Raw genomic sequence first — 6,000 nt, forward strand, 5'->3', positions numbered from 1 at the left:
AGTCCCGCACAACCCGTGCCTGGGTCACCGGTGCTTGGTAAGGTACCGGTCAACTGCTCCACTACGGAGCTGAAGCTAACCGCTCCTGCTAAGTCCAGTTCAGCTCCAGCCAGCGGGGCCAGACCGGACCAGGGGCGCTATGGGGGGTTTATTGGAGGGTGGTGGGCAAGACCGGAGCCAGAACCGCCGCCGAGGAGGAATGCCCACCCAGCCCTCCCCTGTTTTGCTCTAGTTGAGGCGCGGTCGCAGTCCGCGCCTTTAGGGGGGGGTACTGTCACACCCTGGCTCTGGGACTCAATATGTTGAGCCAGGGTGTGTTCATTCTATGTGTTTTATTTCTATGTTGGGGGTTCTAGTTGTTCTGTTTCTATGTTGGCCTGAGTGACTCCCAATCAGAGGCAACGAGTGTCAGCTGTGGCTGGTTGTCTCTGATTGGGAGCCATATTTAAACTGTCTGTTTTTCCCTTTGTGTTTGTGGGTTCTTGTTCCGTGTTGGTCTATGTTACCTAGGACGTTATGAGTCGTTTGTTGTTTTGTTCATTGTCAGTATTTATCACTAAAGGTAAATAAACATGTTCGTTCATCACGCTGCGCCTTGGTCCTCCTCTGTATACGACGATCGTGACAGAAATTGACAATTTTCTGTCGTGCCTAGCATTCAAAATGTTATGAGTACTTTTGGGTGTCAGGATGAATGTATGGAGTAAAAAGTACATTATTTTCTTTAGGAATGTAGTGAAGTAAAAGTAAAAGTTGTCAAAAATATAAATAGTAAAGTACAGATACCCAAAAAAACTACTTAAGTAGTACTTTCAAGTATTTTTACATAAGTATTTTACACCACTGACTACCAACTCTAGGAAGTGATGGTAACAGTATCATTGAATCTGTTTAATTTACAGTAGATTGAAATGAACATGTTCCATTGTATTTACATTGAATAAATTGCGACTAATTTTCCATCTCTTTCTATATCAATCAATCAATCAATGAAATGTATTTATAAAGCCCATTTTACATCAGCAGATGTCACAAAGTGCTAAACAGAAACCCAGCCTAAAACCCCAAACAGCAAGCAATGCAGATGTAGAAGCACAGTGGCTAGGAAAAACTCCCTAGAAAGGCGGAAACATAGGAAGAAACCTAGAGAGGAACCAGGCTCTGAGGGGTGGCAAGTTCTCTTCTGGCTGTGCCGGGTGGAGATTATAACAGTACATGGCCATTAAGACCAGATTTTTCTCCAAGATGTTCAAACGTTCATAGATGACCAGCAGGGTCAAATAATAATCACAGTGGTTGTAGAGGTTGCAACAGGTCAGTACATCAGGAGTAAATGTCACTTCGATTTTCATAGCTGAGCATTTAGAGGTTGAAATAACAGGTGCGATAGAGAAAGAGAGTTGAAAACAGCAGGTCCGGGACAAGCTAGCACGTCCGATGAACAGGTGAGGGTTCCATAGCCACAGGCAGAACAGTTGAAACTGGAGCAGCAGCACGACCAGGTGGACTGGGGACAGCCAGGAGTCATCAGGCCAGGTCGTCCTGAGGCATGGTCCTAGGGCTCAGGTCCTCCGGGAGGGGAGGGAGAGCGGGAGAGAGAGAGAGTTAGAGGGAGCATACTTAAACTCACACAGGACACCGGATAAGACAGGAGAATAACACCAGATATAACAGACTGACCCTAGCCCCCCGGCACATAGACCATTGCAGCATAGATACTGGAGGCTGAGAGACACTGTGGCCCCGTCCGACGATACCCCCGGACAAGGCCAAACAGGCAGGATATAACCCCATCCACTTTGCCAAAGCACAGCCCCCACGCCACCAGAGGGATGTCAACAGACCACCAACCTACTACCCTGAGACAAGGCTGAGTATAGCCCACAAAGATCTCCTCCACTGCACGAGCTCGAGGAGGCGACAATCTGATCTAAATGAATCCCTGTTTGGGGATATTTGAGGTTAGACTCATTTTATCCCTGAGCTCTGAACTGAATAGCTCTGACCAGAATGGCAGATAATCCATATAGGCTCTGGTCATAAGAAGTGCACTACTTAGGGAATAGGAACAGAGATATTCTCTAACTGCCCTTGGCTCTGTGCCAGCTTCTGAAGGCCTTCTGAGACTTCCCATTGGTCAGAGAGGTCAAGGTACTTCAGTAGATTGGCCTAGAGGACTGGACTTGGAGATAGTAGCTCCCCCCCCCCCCCCCTCTCTCTCTCTCTCTCTCCCCCCCCCCCCCCCCCCCCTTCTCTCTCTTTGAGCCGGCAGCCGTTTGGGATGTGGGCTCTGTGTTAGCCAGAGGGGCAAGGGAATAACTCAGTCCTCAGTGTAAGAGGACTGGGACTCATTCATTTGGATGGAGTCAGAGAGGACAGTCCCCCTCAGACTCATTCATTTGGATGGAGTCAGAGGGGACAGTCCCCCTCAGACTCATTCATTTGGATGGAGTCAGAGAGGACAGTCCCCCTCAGACTCATTCATTTGGATTGAGTCAGATAGGACAATCCCCCTCAGACTCATTCATTTGGATGGAGTCAGATAGGACAATCCCCCCCAGACTCATTCATTTGTAAGCCACAGGAACTCTCCAAGCTACACAGAGAAAGAGAGCCTGGCTGTCTGTCTCCTCTGTTGGTGTGCGTGTGTGTGTGTATGCGTGCATATGCTTGTGTGTGTGTGTGTGTGTGTGTGGGTCAAAAGTAGTGCACTACACAGGGAATAGGGTGCCATTTGGGATGCAAACCACACTTCAGAGAGGCAGACAGTCTGGCTGTCTGTCTCTGCTCAGGTCCTCTTAGACCAGCTGAGAGCCTGGCTGTCTGTCTCTGCTCAGGTCCTCATAGACCAGCTGAGAGCCTGGCTGTCTGTCTCTGCTCAGGTCCTCATAGACCAGCTGAGAGCCTGGCTGTCTGTCTCTGCTCACGTCCTCTTAGACCAGCTGAGAGCCTGGCTGTCTGTCTCTGCTCAGCTCCTCTTAGACCAGCTGAGAGCCTGGCTGTCTGTCTCTGCTCAGGTCCTCATAGACCAGCTGAGAGCCTGGCTGTCTGTCTCTGCTCACGTCCTCTTAGACCAGCTGAGAGCCTGGCTGTCTGTCTCTGCTCAGCTCCTCTTAGACCAGCTGAGAGCCTGTGTGACAGAGTAGCTAAACAGCTACACCACTCCCTTCACTTTCCTCTAGTGGAGGAGGGAAAACAGCCACTCTTAAAATAACAACAACAACAAGAGTAAATCATTGATTGAGATATTCATCTATCATCTAATTTGTCTTGAAAGGTTACTCACAGTGGGAACATGCAAATTATTTATTGATTGGCTCCAATTTGGTGATTAAACACAGTCTGAGCAAATTTCGAACACCAGAACGTTCAGATTTTAGTACTCTGTGTCATTTGTAAGCCTTATTCAGATGCAATTCAATCAAGCCCTGCAATCAATATGCTGCAGCACACACACTCACATTTGAATGTCTTCCAGCAACCAGAGACAATTATGTAATCGTTCCTTTTGATTAAAATTGCTGCACTGTGCTGCAATTTCATACTTATCGCGAATATGATAAAACAACAAAAGCAACCAGTTGGTTGGTTTCTATGGAATGGCTGAGACTGGAACCAGGAAGGAATGTTGGACTGATGTTACCTGAATAGGGTCCAGTATACACCTGAGCTGGTTGTGTCCAGTAGTCTGAGGCCTGAAGGGCTAGAAGGGCACCATGCATTGTTATGAAGGCTTGTGTCTGTGTGGTCATCAGATATGCAGCCCATCTAGGGTCAGCACATACCGCAGGCTACTGTTAATGCATGCTAGCCCCCCTAGAAGTAGAGAGGAGAGATAGAGGACAGTCTGACTGCTAGACCTCCCTGGGCCATGGTTAGTCCACATTCCTGACTGTTTTACTACCATAGAGAACCTATAATTCAATATTCCTATAATGTAATGTTTTATAAATGTAATTCTATGGTTACTACTATCTTTATTATTACCACCTTGGTTTGTTGGCTACAGTAGGCTTCTCTAAATCTGGTCATGGATTTATCCAACATTTTACCTGTAGGCTTCTCTAAATCTGGTCATGGATTTATCCAACATTTTGCCTGTAGGCTTCTCTAAATCTGGTCATGGATTTATCCAACATTTTGCCTGTAGGCTTCTCTAAATCTGGTCATGGATTTATCCAACATTTTGCCTGTAGGCTTCTCTAAATCTGGTCATGGATTTATCCAACATTTTGCCTCTAGGCTTCTCTAAATCTGGTCATGGATTTATCCAACATTTTGCCTGTAGGCTTCTCTAAATCTGGTCATGGATTTATCCAACATTTTGCCTGTAGGCTTATCTAGATTTATTATTATTATATATTTTTTTTCATTTAGCAGACGCTCTTATCCAGAGCGACTTACATGAGCAATTAGGGTTAAGTGCCTTGCTCAAGGGCACATTGACAGATTTTTCACCTAGTCGGCTCGGGGATTAGAACCAGCGACCTTTCGGTTACTGGCACAACGCTCTTAACCACTAAGCTACCTGCCGCCCCGGTCATAGATGTATCCAACATATTGCCTGTTGCATTTTTCCACATGGTTGTGTCCCACATTCTTTGAAGTACAGTACCAGTCAAAAGTTTGGACACACCTACTCATTCCAGGGTTTTTCTTTATTTTTTACTATTTTCTATACTGTAGAATAATAGTGAAGACATCAGAACTATGAAATAACACATATGGAATCGTGTAGTAACCAAAAAAAGTGTTAAACAAAACAAAAATATATTTTATATTTGAGATTCTTCAAATAGCCACCCTTTGCCTTGATGACAGCTTTGCACACTCTTGGCATTCTCTCAACCAGCTTCATGAGGTAGTCACCTGGAAGGCATTTCATTTAACAGGTGTGCCTTCTTAAAAGTTAATTTGTGGAATTTCTTTCCTTCTTAATGCTTTTGAGTCAATCAGTTGTGTTGTGACAAGGTAGGGGGGTATACAGAAGATAGCCCTATTTGGTAAAATACCAAGTTCATATTATGGCAAGAATAGCTCAAATAAGCAAAGAGAAATGAGAGTCCATCATTACTTTAAGACATGAAGGTCAGTCAATACGGAAATGTTCAAGAACTTTGAAAGTTTCTTCAAGTGCAGTCGCAAAAACCTGTGCTGCAGAGGATAAGTTCATTAGAGTTACCAGCCTCAGAAATTGCTGCCTAAATAAATGCTTCAAAGAGTTCAATTAACAGACACATCTCAACATCAACTGTTCAGAGGGGACTGTGTGAATCAGGCTTTCATGGTCAAATTGCTGCAAAGAAACCCCTACTAAAGGACACCAATAAGAAGAAGAGACCTGCTAGGGCCAAGAAACATGAGCAATGGACATTAGACCAGTGGAAATTTGTCCTTTGGTCTGCAGTCCAAATTGGAGATCTTTGGTCTTTGTGAGACGCGGTGTGGGTGAACGGATGGCTATTTTACCAAGAAGGAGAGTGATGGAGTGCTGCATCAGATGACCTGGCCTCCACAATCCCCCGACCTCAACCCAATTGAGATGGTTTGGGATGAGTTGGACCGCAGAGTGAAGGAAAAGCAGACAACAAGTGCTCAGCATATGTGGGAACTCCTTCAAGACATTTGGAAAAGCATTCCAGGTGAAGCTGGTTCAGGGAATGCCAAGAGTGTGCAAAGCTGTCATCAAGGCAAAGGGTGGCTATTTGAAGAATCTCAAATATAAAACATATTTTGATTTGTTTAACATTTTTTGGGTTACTACATGATTCCATATGTATTATTTCATAGTTTTGATGTCTTCACTATTATTCTACAATGTAGAAAATAGTAAAAATAAAGAAAAACCCTTGAATGAGTAGGTGTGTCCAAACTTTTGACTGGTAGTGTCCGTCTGTATGTTATGTCGCTTGAGCTGGAATCACTAGAACGCTCACCTCCAGAAAGTAATTGTCTGTGTAGAACCTGTGAAGTGTCACAAATGGCACCCTAATCCCTAAA

The 6,000-nt window shown here is 44.9% G+C and overlaps 1 pseudogene across 1 annotated transcript in view; it reads left to right on the forward strand.

Moving 5' to 3' along the window:
* LOC311107235 (eukaryotic translation initiation factor 3 subunit H-like) overlaps positions 1 to 3,146 on the forward strand; it is a 160,276-nt pseudogene extending 157,130 nt beyond the window's left edge. Inside the window, exon 9 of the transcript in view lies at positions 2,838 to 3,146. The product of the transcript in view is annotated as a eukaryotic translation initiation factor 3 subunit H-like (transcript). The remainder of the gene's footprint in view (positions 1 to 2,837) is intronic.
* Positions 3,147 to 6,000: the final 2,854 nt, after the last annotated feature.

This window comes from Coregonus lavaretus, assembly GCF_964263955.1.
Source record: "Coregonus lavaretus genome assembly, chromosome: 3".
Lineage (NCBI taxonomy): Eukaryota > Metazoa > Chordata > Actinopteri > Salmoniformes > Salmonidae > Coregonus > Coregonus lavaretus.